The sequence below is a fragment of the Sinohyriopsis cumingii genome, chromosome 12 (assembly GCF_028554795.1).
Source record: "Sinohyriopsis cumingii isolate HCF-2022 chromosome 12, ASM2855479v2, whole genome shotgun sequence".
In the NCBI taxonomy this organism is placed as follows: domain Eukaryota; kingdom Metazoa; phylum Mollusca; class Bivalvia; order Unionida; family Unionidae; genus Sinohyriopsis; species Sinohyriopsis cumingii.
The window spans coordinates 29,549,546-29,570,188 of NC_142972.1; positions in this window are offsets into that span (position 1 = coordinate 29,549,546).

Sequence of the window (20,643 nt, forward strand, 5' to 3'; positions counted from 1 at the left end):
AAATACTACGAACAAGAAGGCATCACTTTAGACCACATCGAGAAAAACGAAGGCAGGCGATCGTTTGCCAAAGTGATGTTAAATTGCTTGTGGGGTAAAATGGCACAACGACCGTGTTTACCCAAGACGGAATATTTGACAGAACCTTCCCGCTACTTCCAGATGATTCACGACAGAACCAAATACATGAAACACGTGGACGTCGTTCGAGAGGATTTGATCTTGGTCAATTACGAAGAAGATCTGGACTTTGTACAAGACGACCCTTTTGGAAATGTCATCATTGCGGCTTACGTGACAGCCCATGCTCGCTTAAAATTGTACGAAGCTTTAGAACTGTTAGAAGAACGCGTCCTGTACTTTGACACGGACAGTTGCATTTACATCCATCACCCGATTCAACATCACCCTGACATCGAAGGAGACCGTTTAGGAGCCTGGACAGACGAGCATCCCGACGACAAGATTCTAAGTTTCGTCAGTGGTGGTCCCAAAAATTACGGCTACGAATACCGGGACAAACAAGGAGAAGTGCACACGACGTGCAAAGTGAAAGGACTGACTCTGAATCATCGTACCAGTCGAGTGGTCAATTTTGGGGTATTGAAAGAAGCCTTGCAATCGGGAGAGGATGGAAACTTTAAAGTGACCACCTATCAACCGAACAAGATTGTACGTTTACCCACTCATCACATCGTCAGTCGGCCCTTGGAAAAAGTCTATCAAATCGTGTACCAGAAGCGAGTTCGACTTTCCAATCATTTCACCTTACCGTACGGTCACGTCGGTATTGGTTTGTATATAAAAAGGAACCCTAGGCAAGATCGATAGTTCATTGGGACTACCAAGACCGAGCGAAGAAGATGAATACTTTGAAAGAGACATCGTTCCAGTTTGGGGATTGTAAAAAAGTTGTATCTTCCTCTAGTGTGACTAATACTGGATGGATAAGACCCATGCATTGCGACGGAAAATGTCCGGAAGGAAACTGCGATTGTCCATGTGGTTACCATTGTAATTGCGTAACGGAGTTTGCAGACGAGTGCGATTGTGAGCCTTGCGATGGGACCGATGCTGTACGTTGTGACCTGAGCGATGCCGTAAAGCATCATGGGAACTTTAGTGTCTCTACCCCTATCATGGAAAGTGATGCTGTGCGTGTCAAACCTGTGGGATGCGAAAGTGATGCCCCTCGTCCTCTTGGACATTTTACTGGGTTTCGTTTTAAAGGGGAATGTTCACCTTCACGTCTACCCCCCTACGGATGTCATCCAGCCCTGAGCAAACTCCTGCCCATGTCACTCAACCCTCATCGAAACGAACCTGTGAAAAACGAATATTCGTTTCCTGTGCGTTTGTCGGAATACTGCGACTTTGAAAATCGTCTTCAATCGTTCAAAGGAAAATGGCCTAAGTATCTGGGAGGACCGACCCCCGAAGAATTAGCCAGAGCCGGATTTTTCTACTTGGGCAAAGGAGATAAAGTCAAGTGCTTCAGTTGCGGTGTGTCACTTCACCACTGGGAACCGCAAGATTCGGCCTACGTTGAACATGCTCGATGGTCACCGAATTGTCATTACTTACCCTTAGTGGGACCGAGACATTGAAGTAACTTCTTACCATAATAATCTGTTCATGGATACTTTACAAAAGAACATTCGTGCTTTGCCTGTGGAGTTGAGAGAACGCATTTATCGAGAACTGGTCAAAATACAAGTGAAACGTAAAGAACAATTGCATCCGTTACGTCACCGGTGTTTGAACCACTGGTACCTGAAGGCTATACAAGGATTGATTCAATTGAAAGTGTTCCATCGGACAGACATTGATCAACGATCCTCTAGTTTTAAAAAGGATTGGTTTGGCATGGACGATTGTAGTTACATCATTGTAAACGTACTGCATCGAATTCCAGAGGAAGAGTTAACGAATTACCAACATCTTGAACACAATGTCAACTTAGTGAAAGAGGAAACTTCTGAACGAATTGTAATGTGTAGATTAGTGACTCAACGATTTAAATTCGACAATGAAGTGAAACCATGTTTGTGCAAAGAGTACATTTCTTGTGTCAGACCAAAGAGGATTTAGTATGACCTATTCATGGATACTTTGCTAGAGAACATTCGTGCTTTGCCTGTGGAGTTGAGAGAACGCATTTACCGAGAGCTGGTGAAAATACAAGTGAAACGTAAAGAACAACTGCATCCGTTACGTCACCAGATCTTTAACCACTGGTACCTGAATGGTATAAGAGAACTGATTCGTCAGAAATTGTTTCAGTGGTCAGACCTTGTTCAATACTTCCAGGCCCCCGATGATTCACGTGTTGATCATTTTGGTTACTTCGAGATTCACCTAGAGCAACCCATTGAGGAAGACGAGGTAAAGGATTACCAACATTTGTTACGTGGAATCTACTTAGCGGAAGAGGAAACTTCTAATCGAACTCTGACGTTTCGGTTACAGTATGCAAGATTTACATTCCCAACTGGAGAACGAAGATCACTGGCTAGAAAGTACGTGTATTCTTTTCGAAACAAAGAGACTATAAAAACAGGCTGCTATGCCACGACTTATGTCGTATGTCATCCAACAGATTCCGTGGAAGGAACTCAATGACCATATTCAAACCGTGGATCATTACCATCGATTATTACAAGAATTGTATCCATTCAATTTGGGACGACAAGTGGTGTGTGTCTTAGTGACTTGTTTTCTGGGATTTCGTTTACCAGCCGATTCTTTGTGGACTCTTTACGATCAGTACTTACCACCTCCATGGCCTTAAATGGTCACGAAAAACTCCTTTTGCTCAAAGCCTTGCGTTTTCATCTGGATACTTCTCGACCTCAACAGGAAAAAAAGATTCGTCAACTTTTAGCTACCCAAGACGTGTATGACGATGTGTGTTTAGCTTGTGACTTACATCCCCATTGGACAGATGTCCGTGCCTGGAAAGAATGGGGTTTTGAGGCTTGGACCCAAGAAGTGGCCCAGTATGCACGAGAGTTGTTCAAGGAAAAAAGTTACTTTTCAACCCGTGTTAGTGACGGTGCCAGAAGAACCCGTCACCCAGGACAGGACTGTCGTGGACAGGCCTGAAAGACCCTTTCGGGAGGACACTTGTGTGACCTTACCCCCTACTATAGAACTGGTTAGAACATTACCCAAAACATGTGGTTGTTGTACAGACACTTGTGTTTATTCCACATTCATAGTTATCATGTGCCTTTTATCCTTGTACTTAAGCCTTTGGCTTTTATGTATTTTTGTCTTTCGTATTCATGTTTGAAAAAAAAACATTCAATAAACGTGTTCTGAAAAAAGTATATAAACTCTTGTCTTGTTTGTTTTCGTGTCACAAGTGACATTTCTCACACCATGGCTACCTCTACTGTCTCTGCTCCCTCTTCCTCTACTGTCAAAGTCATCGATGAACACTTAGATCGTGCCAGTTGGGAGGCTTTGTATCTTCGCCATCCCTTTAACATGCTCATTGCTGGACCTAGCGGTTCAGGCAAAACCGAATTCGTCAAACGTTTGATCGAACATAAACATCATTTGATCGATCGGCCCCCTCAACGGATCGTGTGGTGTTACAAAGAGTGGCAATCGGCGTACAGCCTCTTGCGAGAAAGTCAAGGCGATTCCATCGTGTTTGTGGAAGGCATTCCTAAAGAAGACGACGGCATCGTCTCTGACTCCCGTCAAACCCATTTGGTCATTTTCGACGACATGTTAGGAGAAGACGAAGAAGAAATTAAATTGTGGTTCACGCGCAAAGGGCATCACCGTAATGCCAGTGTCGTTTACATCACCCAAAATTTGTTTCAACAAAGTAAAGCCCATCGCACCATCAGTCTCAATGCGCATTACGTGGTCTTGTTTAAAAGCCCTCGAGATAAATCGCAAGTGCAAGTCTTAGCCAAACAGTTAGGAACGCCTTGGCTGACTCAGGCGTACGATGATGCCACTCAAACTCCACACGCCTATTTACTCGTCGATTTGAAACCTACGACCCCCGAGGATTTGCGATTTCGTACCCACTTGTTTCACCACTGGTGCCAAGACGGAGGGCCTGTCCTGTACACGTCTCCGTCCTCGACTTCATTTCACTCCCCATGAAAAAAAATCTATAAAAACCTCAGACCCTTTCTCGTCTGCCTCACACAGTGTGAACATGACGTCCCTTCAGTCGCATCTTCCCGTCAAATTGATTCCTGCCTTGTATGGCATCAGTCGAGAAAAAGATCCACAAACACGAGCTCGTGTCTTAGAAGCTAGTCTCAAAGAAGTCTTACGATGGTTCACGGTGACGGCACGTCAATTACTCCAAGGAATCATTCAGATTCCTCATCAAACCCAACGCTTTTTCGATCGAAACAAAGTCGCTTTGGTCCAACTGGCCGATCCCCGCATCGACACTCAAACCAAAAAACAAATCATTTTGAAACCTGGAGGGAGCGGTACTCTAGGAGGGGTCATCATTCGCTCACTCTTAAGATGGGATCCTAATGCCCCCAAAGTTATCCCCAAGACAAAAGTCCAACGAAGCCCCAAGAAGAAAAAGAAAAAGACCAGGTCCCCAAGAAGAATAACTTCTCCAGTGGCAGGACCCTCCTCTTACCAAACACCACCCCGGAAAAAGAAAAAAAGCCCCCAGAAAAAGAAACAGAGAAAAAGTCCTCAGAAAAAGAAAAGATCACAGAAGAAAACTAGTCGAGAGGCACTTCGGCCAGGACGCAACCTTACACTCGCAAACCACGACCTGCCACAGCGGTGACTGCGTCTCCGGCAGCCTCACGTTTATCCACTTCTCCGTTGATGTCACCAGGAACTGAAGAGTACTTGGAGACGTTGATCACACCAAGAACTTCTCCGTTGATGACCCCCAAAAGAACTTCCCCAGTGGCAGGACCCTCCAATTTAGTGGCAGTGGCTGCTGCTCACAAAGTACCTTCTCCCAAAATCAAAGTCCATGAAAGATCGGGCATGTTACAAAGTTTACTGGATTTGTCCAAGCAAGAACTGGCTCGATTTAGTCCGTTACGTACCCCTGCACGACGTGTCATGCCTGTCCTCAAACTAATACGCCGTAAAGACAATCAGTGGCGACGCGTTCCAGTATAAAAAAGGCCCGTGACCGAGTAGGGTATCAGTGTTTTTTGGTGCTCCTAAAGACTCAAAGATGTCACCCTCCAGAAAACCCCAAGGAAAGAAAAGGAAAGGACTGCCACCACGTTTAGCCAAACATGGGGACCTGTTATCTGTCCTGTCCAAAGCTTCTCCACCCCTACGAAAAAAACTCATTCAAACGGCCTCCAAAGAGGTCATCGATACCGTGTGCGAATGTTGTTTGAACGTTTTGAAAGGCACGATCCCTTTGTCCAAACACCAGAAACAATGCTTAAGCAAACATCGTCACGTTCTTCGCCAAATGGTTCGAAAGAAAATTCCCATTCGTCAAAAAAAGAAGATGTTAGTGCAACGTGGAGGCATTTTGCCTCTCTTGCTAGGCCCCATACTGAAAGGAGTCTTGGGAACCATGTTGGGAGGACTGGTGGGAGCAAGATAAAAAGGCCTTCGAAAGTCCCAAGATCTCAGAATCGACCCCTGACAACCCCATGGAAGGACGAAAACTAGCTTTAGTGCCTTACAAACGATGGATGGAATACCATCGGTGGCAAGAACAACGGACCCCGCATTTACCTCCCAATCCCAATTTGAGCGAGATGTCCCAGTTACAACACGAATTGCAGTCCTTGATGGATCGCCAAGATTTGTCCAAAACAGAAAAATCGCAAAAGTACGGTCAACTCTTGCAACGACTGCAACTCTTTCACCAGAAAGCTTTAGACGAAACAGCTCTACCCACTTTGAAAGATTTTAAGACCTTGATGAAAAGTCCAGCACCATCACCAGTACCAGCACCAGTACCATCAGTACCCGTGACCAAGACAGAAAAAGGAGAAGAAGAAGAGGAAGGGTTTCAAACTCCACCAGAAAAAGTACGCAAGTTAACAACACCACCTACCTCCAGAATTGGATGGATTAAAAAGATGATGGCCACCCCTTCTTCCTCACAAGAGAAAAGGAAAGTGAAGACAGAAGTGAAGACAGAAGTGAAACAAGAACCGATATCCCCCACTCAGACATCCTCCTCCTCTTCGACACCTATTGCCGGTCGCACACGCAAAGCCTTGCAATCCAAGAAAATACCCCAAGAGAAAAAGAGTAGCATCCTCCAAGAGTGGGTGTCTTATTAACACACCAACCAACACAAAAAATGGAAAAAGTCTTAGCCAGCATTTACTACGATCCCTCCCATCCTGCAGGTTACGCAGGAGTTCAAAAATTGTATCGTGCTGCCAAAACGCGACTGAAAAGTCTCCGTTTACCTCAAGTGCAACGATGGTTACAAGAACAAGCTACCTACACTTTACACAAACCCATTCGACGCAAGTTTGCCAGAAGTCGCACCCGAGTGGAAGGCATCGATCATCAATGGCAAGCCGATTTAGCCGATGTCTCTCATTTGGCCAGCTACAATCGTGGCTACAAATATTTGTTTTGTGTCATCGACGTCTTTTCCAAATTTGCCTGGGTCGTGCCCTTGACTTCCAAATCGAGCAGCGAGTTAGTGCGAGCCCTGCAACGGGTGTTGAAACAAAGCGGTCGTCACCCTCTTCGATGGCAAACGGACAAAGGCACCGAATTTCTGAACCAAGCTTTCCAAAAAGAATTAAAGAAACGTGACATTCATTTTTTTACCACCGAGAATCCCGAATCCAAAGCCAGCATCGTGGAACGTTTTCAACGCACTTTGAAAGAACGCATGTGGAAATATTTTACGCATCACCACACTCTGAAGTACATCGACATCTTACCGCACCTGGTGCAAGCGTACAACCAATCTTACCATCGAAGCATCGGACGTGCCCCGCAAGACGTGACTCCCGACAACGAAGTGCTGGTGTTCGAGCGCCTGTTTGGTACGTCCCCGACGAGGGCTGTCCCCAAGAAAAGTGGAGAGTTGACCGTAGGAGATTGGGTGCGCATTGGCAAAACCAAACGCACTTTCGACAAAGGTTACTTACCTAACTGGACGACCGAATTGTTTCGCGTCACTGGACGAGTGCATGGTCGTCATCCTACCGTCTATAAATTGGAAGACATGAACGGAGAAGTGCTCAAAGGAACGTTTTATTTGCCCGAGTTACAACGTGTCACCAAAAAAGAAGACGACGTGTACGACATCGAAAGCATTCTCGAACGCAGAACCCGTAAAGTGGGCAAACGACGTGTCAAAGAAGTCAAAGTACGTTGGAAAGGATATCCACCCAGTTTCGATTCTTGGATCGACGCTTCGCAAGTCATCGACTATAAAAAGAAGTGACCATCATGCCCTTTCACACAACAGACGCAGCTACGTCGACCAGTCCTTCTTCCCCTAGTTCTTCTGTGCAAGATTTACAAAAACAACCCTTGTGGGTGTGGTGTGGAGAACGTGTGCCTAAAACGCAAATCGTCTTTTTCTGCCAAATCTTCGTGGTGTATTGTGTCATCGGGGCAGCCATCGCCAATTTGAGTTTGCAACAAGGAGACAAACAATTGTGGACCATTTTATTGAGCAGTTGCATCGGTTACCTTCTTCCTAATCCCTCCCTGAAATTCTCCTCGAACGGGAACATTGTGTCCAGTGCCAGTGCCAGTCACCAGTCCAACCACAATCAGAACCCCATTTTGGGCGGAGACACGCCTCTGACGTCCAGTAATATCCCCTCGGACAGCCACAGAACTCTGGAATTATGAGTCACCAAAACCAATTTTACTTAACTTTACCCAGTGACAGTTCCATGGAGGTGTTTCTCCACAACACGTTGTGCTGTTACACGGCCAAATTACCTCAGGCCATCCCCTTAGATCACGAAGCCCATTGGGAAGTGGCTTTGGTAGAAATGATTCACCCAACACAAATCCAAAACATCATTGAAGGTCAAAACACTTTTGACGTGGAAATTTTGGACCCAACACTGCAGCAAAAGATGACGGGCAGTCCTCAACATAACTCACATTCTGCAAAGGAGCTATTACCCCGCAGCAGTGACTCTTCTTCTCCTCCTCCTCCTCCTCTTTTCGTTTATCACTTTAAAATTAACCCAGGCCATTATTTTAGTGGTCAACATCTCGTGGAAGCCATCGCTGACAAATTCTATGCAACCTTTGACAAAGTTCTGACCGGACAAAAAAAACGTGTCACCATCGAGTACCACAAACTGTCTCACCGTCTACTCATCAAATTTGAAAGTGAGGAAAGAAGTATACGTATTAAATTTTGCCCTGAATTGTATGACATTTTGGGTGGAGACCTCAAAATGGTCACGGATAAGGACACCAAAAAGATTAAAAGGGCAGAGATTGACAACGACGGGCATTTTGCAAGGTATTTTCGTTACCCGGTAGAACTGAACCAAGGACTGAATTTGATCTTCGTGTACTCCGATGTGGTGGAGTACAACGTGGTGGGACACACCTCCGTACCGTTACTACGTGTCATTCCTTTCAAAGTAAATTCTGCCACGGTCACTGACGAGGAAGGTAGAAACACTTACCACATCCACCGCGAATTTGTCCATCCTCACTATTTGCCTGTCAGCAAGTCTTATTTGGACACGGTCAACATTGCTATAAAAGGAGATCTGGGACAAAATATTCCATTCACCAAAGGAAAAATCACGGTGAAACTCCATTTTCGAAAACGGTTCTCTCACGACTCGTAAGTAAGTAAGTCATGTATCCAGTGTACCGAGGGGTTGCACGACAGCGAGGACACGGTTTAGGAGACATGTTAAAATCGGCCTTTCGTTCGGTGGCCCCGGTGTTGAAACCGATGGTGACACGCGGATTGCACGCCTTGAAAGATGCGGCACTGACGCAAGGCAAAGAATTTCTCCAAAATGTCATCATCGACAAACAAAACCCTAAAGAAGCCTTCATGAGGGCAGGCAAAAATGTCTTGCTGCAAACGGGCAAAGACATTTTAGGCCGACGAGACACACCTATAAATGCCCTGCACGCTACTGAGTCAAGCATTCAGCAAGGACAAGGCAGAAAGAGACGACGAAGAAGAAAACACCCTTTCACCAGACTTCAAGCGAGAAAGGCCAAGAAAAGAAGAACCGTTCGAGACTTAGACGTTTTCGATTATTGAAACACAGAAAAAAATGATGCACCGAGAGTCTTGCGCTTGTTCCAAGACGGAACTGGATCTGTTTGCCATGCCCCCTACCATGATGACCATGCAAGAATCCCAATGGGTGGAATTTCACCCCGTCTCCTCATTAACCGATTCCGCTCCCATCGAGTTTGAAATCAAAGGACAGCCCGAAGATTACATCGATTTGAATAGCAGTTACTTGTACTTAAAAGTCCAAGTTCTAGATAAGGATGGTGGTGAAGTAGATGACGCTGAACAAATAGCTCCCGTCAACAATTTCATGCATTCCTTGTTCAGCTCAGTGGATTTGTACTTGAATAACAAACTAGTCAGCAGCAGCATGGATACTTACCCTTACCGTGCCTACCTGGAAAATCTCTTGACGTACGGAATAGATGCCAAGGATACTCATCTCAATGCCTGTGTGCTGTGGGTACCTGACGAAGCGAGCAAGTTCGACAAAGTGGATGGAACCAATCCCGGCTTTGAGGCAAGAGCAAGCAAAATCTTAAACAAGAGGAGTTTAGAACTGATGGATCGTTTGCATTTGGACATGTGGTTGCAAGAGAAATATTTGCTGAACGGGGTGAATGTCCGCTTGAGACTGAATCGCAGCAGTGCCGCTTTCCATTTGTTGGCTGAGGCTGCTAAGGCTCCTAAAAGCAAAATCGAAGAGGCCAAACTCTACGTACGACGCGTAGAAGTGTTACCCAAAGTGGGTAACGACATCAGTCAAACGTTGAGCAGAACGACCGCCAAGTATCCCATCCGACGTGTGGAAGTGAAAACGTTCACCATTCCCGCTAACCATCATTCCATGATCGAAGATCATCTGTTCCAAGGACAGTTACCCAAGCGTTTAATCCTTGGTATGGTCTCGAATTCAGCCTTCAACGGAGCCTTCCCTGAAAATCCTTTCAACTTTCAACATTTCAACGTGAAGAAAATCGAAGTCAGTCGTGATGGCAAGACCTTGTGTACCCGACCTTTCGAACCTGACTTTAGTGACAAGAAGATGAATTACTTGAGATCGTACTTGTCCCTGTACGAAGCCACCGGCCAGTTAGGAACCAACACCAGTCACGGCATTGAGTACGAGGATTATGCAGGAGGCTATGCTTTGTGGGCTTTTGATTTCACTCCAGATCAAGGCAGCGACGAGGGGCATTTCCACCCTATAAAATCAGGCCAGATTCGTGTGGAACTTCAGTTTGCAGATAAACTGGACAAGACAGTGAACGTCATCCTGTATGCAGAATTCGATAATACCATAGAAATCAACAGTTTGAGAGAAGTCATTCTAGATTATTAGAAGCCATGGAAGACTGTTATCCCTCTTTACCTAGTGGAGAAACTTTGGACATGGAATGTGAGGAGACCGTGGAAGGAGAAGAATCTCAAGACAAAGACGAAGAAGATATCATAATGAAGTCGAGATGGCCAGAACAAGAAGCCCATTTAGTCTGCTGTTTTGCCAAACACTTGGTAGACAAAATGACGGAATTGATCAAGAAAAATTGTTATGGATGTCAAAACGATCATCCCAGTCAAATTCAACACGATAAATGCCTAATGTTGAGCCAAGAAGAAAAATTGGACGAGTATCTGGACGAAGCTTGGAGTCTCATCTCGAACAAAGACGTGTTGCACCAGTGGTATAAAGACTTGCGTGAACATTCTTGTCCACCATTAACCACTCAAGAGATCCATCGTATCGAAGCTCTCCTGAATCAGAGTGAGGAAACAGAACGAATAACCGTTTATTCGTCAGACATTTTCAAGCAAAAAGTCAGGATCGAATTGACGACTTATTATTACCTGTGAAGAAGAAGAAAAAAAAACACAAATGGATACCTGGGAACTTTATTACCTTTTGAACCACAGTTCGTATACGGCTTCTTGGAATCCTGTCGTCTGTGCTAAAGATGAACTCCCTCATCGCAAACCTAAAGACCATCAAGCTTACGTGATCAACACGGACGACAGTCATCTCCCAGGAACCCACTGGGTAGCCGTCTACTTTCCTCAAGAAGGATGTGTGGAATATTTCGATTCGTACGGATTGCCCCCTTTGGAAGACGATATCATCGACTTTATGAGAAGAAATGCTCAAACCACCCGATTCAATAACGTGAAATTACAAGGCACAGATTCCTTGGTGTGTGGACAGTACTGTGTGTATTTTCTGCATCATCGCAGCCTGGGCTATTCCTTAGAACATTTAGTGACTCATTTCGATCCTCGTTCTTCTGCTAGAAACGATGTGAAAGTAGATCGATGGTTTTGTGACCATTATGCTTATCTTTTGTCTCAAGCTAGGAAACGTAGTGTCCATCAATGGCCTAATGATTTCCAACAGTGGAAATCACAATTTCATTCACAACGTTGTCAGCCCTGTTCAAAGTAGATTGTCTATTGAGAAAAAAATGTTTGTCATTTGAAAAAAAATTGTTTGATGTTATAGTGTTGGATTATTGTTAAAAATGTTAGAGTTGTTGTTTAGTGTTAAGTGATTTTTGAATAAAAAATGTTGTGTTTTGAAAAAAATGCCTTTGTCTTTTGTTTAGCTATAAGAATGTTGGATTGATGCTCTTTCATTTCTTACTATCCCTCTCATGAACGTTGCGGCTCGAAAAACCGTGTGGGGGATGTTTTCCTTCACGTCCGCGCTTTGACTTTAAGAACCGGTTTGTTCCCAGTCTAACCATCCATTGTTGACTCATCCTCCTACGAAGATGTGCTCCAAACTAGCTAAGCTCAACGAAGCCTACGTGAATTTGCATAGGGTCAGACACAGTCTGATACCGAAGCCAGAAGAAATAGAGAATGTGAGAATGTTAAAAATCACTGAAGACCTGATAGAAGAGCTCTTCAGAGAAGAAATGAACAGGGAAAAAGAAGAATGGACAGAGAAGTACAGACTTCAGAGACAGCAGCAACAGCAGCAACAACAGCAACAGCAGCAGCAACCTGAACCTGACAGAGGCTTTGTCGATTGTCGTATCGACACCAAAGAGTTCTTCTTCTCTTTCCGAAGAAGCAGACCTATCGCCAGAAAGTCTATCCTCAGAGGACATCGCATTCTTAGAAACTAAAAAAGAATGCCATAGCAAAACAAAAAAAACAGCCCTTTTCAGGGCTACCCAATACTCTAGAAAAGAAATAACGATCGATTTGCCAATGTGTGTAGGTAGAGTAGTGTGAAAATAAACACTAACTCTTTCTTAAAAAAATGTGAGGGTATGTGTTTGTGTGTTTGTGTTTGTAAGTGATAAAGTAGGTTGGTGTGGATAGTAGATTAAAATGATGTTTGTTTTTTTTGGGCTGTTTGAGGTGTATATTTGGGGTTAGATTGGATTGCTTTGCGTATGTGGATAGTCTATTGAAGTGATTTATAAAAAAAATTACAATAGTGATGGGTAGCATAAAAAGTGAGTGAGTGTTTCTTTTAGGTCCGCGCGTTGTTGTTGTTTTTGGTCATGATCTAGGTAAGATCCATTTCATGTTATTAGGGGGATGTTTTCCTTCACGTCCGCGCTTTCACTATAAATTGAAACTCGCTGGGTAGTCTAGCTACCCTTGTTGATTGATCAACACAGCCAGAAGAATGAATAGCAGAATAGTGAAACTGTTAGAACTCCAGATGCACCTGGAATATGCCAGGCGCATAGTAAACGAACTATCAGCGGAGGCTATCGTAGAAGAAGCAAGAATGAAGAAAGAAGAGGAGGAGAGAAGAGAGAGGGAAGAAGAGGAAAAGAAAAGAGAAGAGAGGATGTCGTTCAATATTCCCGAGACGGAGGATTGGGGTGTTGAAGCGAATCATCCTCCCTCTGCGCTCCCCAGAAGAAAGGTGAAAGAAGACTGGGGAAGAAGATGCGTGTGTGGCGCCAGGCCAGGACGGTTAGTTAGTTAGTCAGGTGCTTTCTTGAAAAAATGTCACATGGGACAGAGTGCTCTTATGTGGAGAGAGGCCAGGAAAGACTGAGGAAAGGAGAGGAGTTGATGAGAAAAGTGATGGAGGTAGAAGTCAAGAAGATTAAAGAGAGATGGTATAAAGAAAGAAAAGAAGAAGAAAATAGAAAAAAAGGGATGAATTTGAAAAACTGAACACAAACTGGATGAAAATCCAAGAGAAGTTCCGGACCATGGGCCACCCGGACTGGCTGCCGGAAACAGAAAAGAAAAAGAAGAAAGGAATGATGGACAAAATAAGAGGATGGTGGAAGAAGTTAAGAAGTTAAAAGAAGAAGAAAAACCCAAAGGCCCTTTTCAGGGCCCCCATATTTCTCGAAAAGAGATAGACTTTCCATTGCCTACCCCTTTTTTTATTTTATTTTTTTTTTTTTAAAAAAATCCCATGTTCAATTTCCCTTGTCCCTAGACAAGCCCAAACTCTATGTTAAATTCCCCTTGACGCTAGAGTGGCCCAAGACTTTTTCCCATGTTAAATTCCCCTTGACGCTAGAGTGGCCCACGATTTTTCTCCATGTTAATTTTCCATTGACGCTAGAGTGGCCCAGGGGTCTCTGTAATGCTAATTTCCATTGACGCTAGGGTGGCCCACCTTACTACTGAGGTGGGGGGGGGGGGACTCTCCTGGTTTTGGCCTTAGGGGAGAATAAACCCCATATTGTTTTTTCTATTTATATTTTGAATCCCCATTCATCGGACCATTTTCCTGTTGTGTATAAGCCCTTTTGTATTTCGCTGATAACGGTTTCGCTGGAGAGGTTGCCTACTTTTCAAATGCCGTTATCATCTGCAAACTGTGACAGATCGATCTGAGTCTGGTTAATTGATTGATCTAAACTATTTATCATAATATTAAAGAGTGTTGGGCTTATTACACTTCCTTGGGGTGTTCCATTTTCTAGTGTATACGTTTCTGAATAATCATTGCTAATCCTCGTTTCAGTTTTGCGATTTGTTAGGAAATTGGCTATCCGTTTATGCATACGACTTGTTATTCCATAGTGGTTTAGTTCAGCAATTTGACCTTTTGTCCAAAGTAGGTCATATTCTTTTCCAGGTCGAGAAAGATGGCAATAATGTGTTTATCGCAATTGCGTTTTGCATTAAATGCCAATTTTATATGCGATTCTAGTCTAATCAGTTGGTCAGTGATTGATCTTTTATTGTGGAAACCACTTTGGTTAGGATATATTAGGGTATTTCTTTCCAAATGATGTTTTAATCTGTTGTTAATCATAATCTCTATGACTTTACATAGGTTGTTCGTTAGTGATATGGTTCTATATGAGTTAATATTAGTTGGGTATTTGGAGGGATATTTTTGCACATTTCGTACCCCAGTGAGTCCTCCCCCGGGACAGATGATTTCTTGGATTTGATGGCTTTATGCCATTCATGGATATTGAAATCATCGTTGAGGTAATTGGGTTGGTCTCCTTTGTCTATAAATAGGTATGGAAAATTAGTTTCGACATTTATTTGGTGTTGCTGGAATTTTGCAGTATGGTTAACGTTAGTGCTCATTCCTACACAATGTCTTGCTAGTTTATTGGCTTTTTTGTGTGACGTTATTGCCTCAGGGATCTTTGGAATATTGTTTATTGGTATAGCTTTAATGATTTTGATTTACCCCAATGCTCCATTTTCTGGGTTTAGTCTTGTTTTTTCTCCACTGTTAAAGACAAACTAGGTTGTTTTCCAATACCCATTTCTCAATGATCTTTGGGGTAAAGGATTTTTACTAGGGGTTAAATGAGTGTCCTATAGGCATATAGTAACAGGTTTGTCAATTTCCTTGTGAAATTTTATGATTAATTCTGAGTCATTTATTATAAGCCCCATGCAGTTTCCACTGTCAAATATGAAATCGCTTGCGATGTTCCATATTAGTTCCTAGCAGGGTTTTAAATAATATTGGAGACGAACAGCGCTAGTTTGTCGGTACAATATAATTATCCAACAAATGACATAGTAGTCGGCAAGTATGTTGTATGGGATGTTGTCCTCTGTTATCATCTTTGCTATACCGTCAAATAAATCTCTAACGTTGATTAGGGGGAAGGAGCTTTCCGATTCTGCATCCATAGATGGCGGGGGGGGGGGGCTTTATTCTGTTTTGGTCTGTTTCGTTTCATTTAGTTTTCTCCGAGATCTTATGTTGTGCCCTTGGGTCTACATTTCTGTTCTTCTTTGTGCTGTTTTCCTATACTGTTACATTTGCTATTGCTTTTTGCCCTGCTACGAGTGCTATTGTGTATAATATTTGGTCTTCTGTTGTTGCCGTAACTGGGGTTCATCCTTGTACCATTTGATGTGTACCTGTTTGTGTGAGGTACTTATTTATTTCCTTGCTTGAGTTATGTACGAAGGGATACACTTTCCAGGGAGGTTTTCCCCTGGTTATGCGTCCTTGCCCGCCTTTTCAAACTGACATAGCCATATATAGTACATACAACATACAGACATAGATGGATGAAAATCACACACAGATGGCAAAGATAATAAATATCTTTTAGAGACATTAGAGTGTCCCCGAAAAGGGCCTTTGTGTTTTGTTTGTTAACACCATTCCGTTAACATAGAGGGCATCGCATAGGCCCTCTTCTCTTCTTCAAACTTCTTCTGGCTTCTGGACCATAGATGAGGACTTTCTTCAGACAGCCTTGTCTCTCCATATATTTTCTTCTTTTCCAAACGCTTGTATCGGTGATCCAGATTGTCCATGATGATCTGACATACATAGGTAAGTCCGTGCGGAACAGCATCGACGATACGAGGGTAGATGATTCAACGTTAGTCCATATCTTGTGGCGAGAACAGGTGAAACGAATGTAGTGAACCGCTGTTATTTATAGTGGAAGAGCGGATCGAAACGGATTGAGTTTTTTTCACCAATCCCAATACGCGTTACAAAATTCACTTACAGTGCGAAGTCTGTCTTCCAACCCAAAGAGAACTGACTGTGACGTCACATTCCCTATATATGCGTTATCGTCTGTACGCAGTGAATCCATGCAACAAAATTGTCAAACTTGACGGAAACTAAGAAGACGATGAATTGGAGTGCACCGGCCATGGAGACGAGAAGCGATGGCATAGCAGCGGCTACGAAAGTCAACAGTCTTACTTCCAGAAGTGACCGATTTTCATTGGGATTTAGTGGATTTTCTCTCTTCTCCGCAAGAGTTTGTTCCTGTACCAGCACCTTCGCCACCTTCTCCTTCTTTATCACACGTCGAGGATTTTAAGCAGAGACAGAAAGAAAAATTGGAGAAATATTTACAGCAGCAGAAAGAAGCAGAAACTTTTTTCTTTTAACAGCAATAGCGAGAAGAAGAAGAGGCAAAACGAAAGAAACGATAGGAAGAAAAAACAGCAGAGAAGAAACAAGGTCTAGGAGAGAACGAGGACAGAGAAAATCAAACGGTGACGGTACTCTTAGACATTTTAGCAGAGTTAAGGAGTCTGAAAGAAATATAACAGACTTCTTTAATTCGTCCCAAGTGAAAAAGGCCTTCCCGAGCCAAACAGCCCAACCCTGTTACTACACCTGGGATACCCATCCAAATGATTTCTACCAAATCATCGACAGGAGCCAGTCCAGAAGTAGGCCTTATCCGTGGCACATGCTTAAGGCAGTTAAAGCGGATTACGTCTCATTCCCGAGTTTGTTTTTTTAAACAAACAAATACCCAACGGTCTTTTTCAGGGCCACCCACTTCTCTCGAAAAGAGATAGCATCCATTTTGTCAACATCAATTAAAACTCAAAATCCTTTTTTTGCCCATGATGTACGTGTGTGAATGAGTGAGTGTAGGTCCTTATTCTAAAATATCAAAACCAAGAGACACTCACATTATGTCTGGTCTATTCTGGTACAAATTTTACAATCCAATTCACAACACAACACTTTAACAAGTTCATAGACTTCTGTTTCTTTGCTCACTCTCTCTGTTATATATATATATATATATATATATATATATATATATATATATATATATATATATATATATATATATATATATATATATATATATTTTTTTTTTTTTTCACAGGTTTTTACTCCTCTTCTTCCTTACTTTCTTTTCGTCTTCTTTTCATCTCTTTTTTCTCTTTCTATCCGTGTTTGAGTTTTTCCTTTGTGGAGGGTACCACTTCTACCTGTTCGGAACCCCTCTCTGCCTCTTGCTCGTGTTTTGAAGACCAATGTCCTTTCTCTTGACAATGATAGTAGGTATCTTGACTTTTTGTCTCTTCTGACACCTGTCTTGCTTTTATGACGTTCATGTCCACTATGTAGCCTAATGCCCTTTCTTCTTACAGATTTAGCAAGTATCTTGACTTTTATCTCGAAGGGAGGGGGAGTAGTTGGCTTGTCTGAAGAAAACCTTCGTATGACACCTCCCAAAACTCTGATCAGAAGTTCGATCTGTGTAGGCTCTTTCATCTTTCTGGTCGGTCTGATAGTGAAATGAATACTGGAAGGGAAGACGCTGACCCTTTATATATACACTGGTCTGACATAGGCATAAAGGGACCCACGGCGTTTAAAATGTAGTCATTTTACGTTTTGCAGTCAAGATGAAACGATTGCATCATTTCGTGGAGAAAGGAGAAGAAAGTGTGAGGCAGAAGCATGATTTATCACCTCGCACAGTAGCTGAAGTATTGGCTCAAATTCATGCCAGCGATTTTGATGACATGAGTGAGCCAGAATCCAGGCCCAGTTAGTCTACACCCAAACAAAGTCCACCACCATTAACCCATCAAAACTACTACCACATTCGAGAGACAGAAAAGCGATCCTCTAGAAATTTTAGAACTACTGCTTACACGTACACGGTGAAGTTTAAAAATTTCGAGCTCGACGTACCGTTATAGAAAGCAGAGGGGTTCATCACTGACGTGAGGGATTCTTTGTTAACCACACTGAAACGATAATGTCAAGCCTAAGAAGACGGTCGCTTGAGACTTTCCATTCATCACAACAGTTTAAAGTCCCCCGTTTGGATCGAGTTTAGCAGCCCATCAGAACTGAGACCTTCCAAAGTCATTGATAAGATTCAAAACGTTCAGCAATCCGACGACAAGTTTCACATCACCGATGGAAAAGCGACACTGTTCATGACCCACGTGTCTCTTCCCCAAGGGACAGGACGCAAAAAGGTGTTATTTTTGGACGACCTTCTCAGCACCAAAAAGAGTCTCGTCCGAATTAACAACCCTCAAGACAGGATTTGTTTAACATATGCTACCGTGGTGGGACGAACGTATGCCGACAAGAACGACACGGTAAAATGGATAAGAGCTTGGCAAACTATTAAAAAATCCAACAGAACCAAACAACGAAGAGAAGCAGAATTCTTGTTACAGCAAGCGGGGCTATCCCAAAAAACACACCATGTGGCATTCCTGAAATGCAAAAATTGCAAGACGTCTTGGCTTTACGTTTCACCTTGAAAGTACACCCTCAAGAAGTGCGTGGACATTTGTTGTTTCGAGGCGAAGATTTCAAAGTCGGAAAATACATGCACGTCTATTATCACGATGAACATTTCGATGCCACCACCAGTATCTCAGGATTCCTCTGATACAATTATTTTTGTGAGAAATGTGACCATGGCTATAACAATCGAGAGCAACACAAGCATTGTGGATCGAAATGTGAGGGATGTTTGGCCTCTCAACCCTGTCTTGACGAAGGACAGAAACAAGTGCATTGCCCTGCTTGTCCGCGAACTTTTCTCAGCCCTGCCTGTTACCAGCTACATCTGAAGACGCAAGGTTCACAGCCCAAAGGTGCTTGTCAACTGCTGAGATTGTGCCCAACTTGTTGATAAGGCAAACTTAACAATGCCTAGACACACGTATGTTCAGGAACGAAACAATGTCACATTTGTCACCAAATCGTGGACTTGGAGCACGAATGCTACATTCAAAAATACCATTGCAAGCATCAAGAGAAAGATAATCAGAAGAAAGGGAATTTCATCCTTTCCGATTTCGAATGCATGCAAGAGACTGGCATTTACATTCCTAGTTTCTGCGTGGCTCACCGAGCCTATCTTTAGGCATTGCCCTCACTGTAGCAACATTCATGGAGGACGTGAAAAAATCATTCGAGGACCGAACACGCAAACCGATTTCGCCCAGCAGCAGAGAGGGTGAACAGACCATAGAATTCCGACAAAATAAATAAAACAAACAAATAAATCATCTCGTAGAAAGGTCCAGATTTTACAAATGAACTTTCCTTGAGATGTTTATTTTTGCAATAACCGATTGTGTTAATAAAACCTCAGTTCGAAATAGTATCTGAAAAAATAAAGTACTCTACGTGTTTATTTATTTCTTGTTTATTTTTTTGACGACCAACGTTGGTAGGTACCCTCTCTGCTGCTATTAATTTACCACCATACCAAGTTTGATGAATATTTTTGAACTCGTTCTCGCTGTCGTTTTTCCTCATCTGTTTCATCTTCATCTGAATCTTCGGAATTTGTTCTATGTTTCAAGTAATATTCAAGTTCTGATGGTGGTTTTTCTACTTTGGGATTTATGTTCTTTCTGTGTTTATAATATATCATCAAACTTCTGTATCGATCTCCACCACAATTTTTGCAAATCTGATATAATCCTCTAACGCCGTTGTTTTCAACACATCTTCGTGGACCAGCATGAGGATTTTTCTTTATAAGATAATTATGTTTCTTGCAATATTCTCCACGGCACCTTTTGTTGCATTTATCTGTTGTTCCTTGACGCAGCCACGCACAGTTGTTCATTATCTATTTAATTCAATTTAATTTTATCATCACCCCTGTTACCCAAATATTTTATCAATACCCACACGATATCTTGTTCTTGGATCATGTAAATTTATTGTTATAAATCCATGCGGGGTAGCTTGCGCTCGTGAGAAGAAATTTCTGAATTTAATTATATCCATGTCACCACCACAACAGGTTTGATGAATATTTCGCAACGTGTGTGTGTCTACGCCATTAAACACAACTAAAATGTTGCAGTTGTCTCTGATCACTTTTGGTATTTGTGTATATCGTTGAGTAACATAGATCACGTCTGTATTTTTATGTCTCCCTCGGGAAAATATTCTGGCTGGATTTGATTGTTTATCTAGCATCACATCGTCGTATACAACTAAATTATTAATAAATCCATCTATGGAATCTACAGATGGTGCTTCATCAATATCGGTTATAAACTCTATAACATCATTATCTTCATCCAGTAATCGCGCGTTTTCATTGAAATCTTTAAGTACATCATAACATCGTTGATCATCAACGGATGGTGCTACTAAATACAACTTATCCCATTTCAACCATCTCATTATCAGATTAAGTAATAATTGCGTCTTACCCGATCCAGATGGTCCTATGATAATCATTCTGATGGAGTTCGGTAGCGCAGGATGATGCTTA